Below are 895 nucleotides of genomic sequence, written 5' to 3'. Positions count from 1 at the left end.
ATTAATAATATTTTTTTATAATTTATACATACGTATATTTTTTTAAATCAACAATATAACCTATTTATAATACACATAACCATATATCGGAATTATCTAGATGGTAATTCTAGGTGGCAGTATGTTGCGATTGTACACACTAAAGTGCATCAAGCTTTGTCGAACCCCCAGAACTAAACAAACGCACAGTGGCGATGATACCATATGAAATGGCAAATGATACGTACAATGCCAATTCACATAGAACCACCGGCGTGCATTTGAATTAGTTCTAGGGATTTGGCAAAGATCAATGAGCCTCGTTGTCAAATGGACTTAACATCGCAAAGATAAATACAAATATGATAATTTGAATATTTTATATTTCTGTTGTTACATCCCAAACCCCTAAAGAAAGGAATCATGACCTATGTCTGGTTCACTGATCTTTAGCGCAGTGAACTATTCGGTAAGAGGAGGTATGCAGTACTAGAGAGGAAAAAGAAATGACTCCATATTGCACTTCTTTGAATTCATCTCAACAAACGTTACCGTATTATGATTATAAAAATATAGAATTTCATGAGTACGAGGACTGCAACGAGCACTTGCAAGAGAGTTGGAGATTTGACAAGGTTTTGGTGAGACATCTGGTGGTCATCGTCTGAATAATTCATGTAGGGTATTTGGGAGATTCTCAAGTACCCGCTTGATAAAAAGCTTAAGGCGGCTAGGGATGTCTATTGTAGACTATATATTCTATACATATATGTATATAATTATACGGTGTAAGCGTCACACTATCCATAACACTTTTCAACGATATTTTACTAAACTTGTTAATAATAATTTTAATAAAATAATAAACTCAACTTATAGTAATAAAGTGTTTTATTACATTGAACATACTTACTTT

At 33.1% G+C, this 895-nt stretch overlaps 1 protein-coding gene across 1 annotated transcript in view; it reads right to left on the bottom strand.

The window, feature by feature from the left end:
* Positions 1-895, bottom strand: part of LOC108572257 (39S ribosomal protein L37, mitochondrial) — a 3,590-nt gene that overhangs the window by 2,295 nt on the left and 400 nt on the right. The gene's annotated exons all lie outside the window — the stretch shown is intronic.

The sequence above is a fragment of the Habropoda laboriosa genome, unplaced genomic scaffold, assembly GCF_001263275.1.
Source record: "Habropoda laboriosa isolate 0110345459 unplaced genomic scaffold, ASM126327v1 scaffold65, whole genome shotgun sequence".
In the NCBI taxonomy this organism is placed as follows: domain Eukaryota; kingdom Metazoa; phylum Arthropoda; class Insecta; order Hymenoptera; family Apidae; genus Habropoda; species Habropoda laboriosa.
Note: the sequence above shows the minus strand (reverse complement) of the source record. Positions and strands in the feature narration are given on the sequence as shown.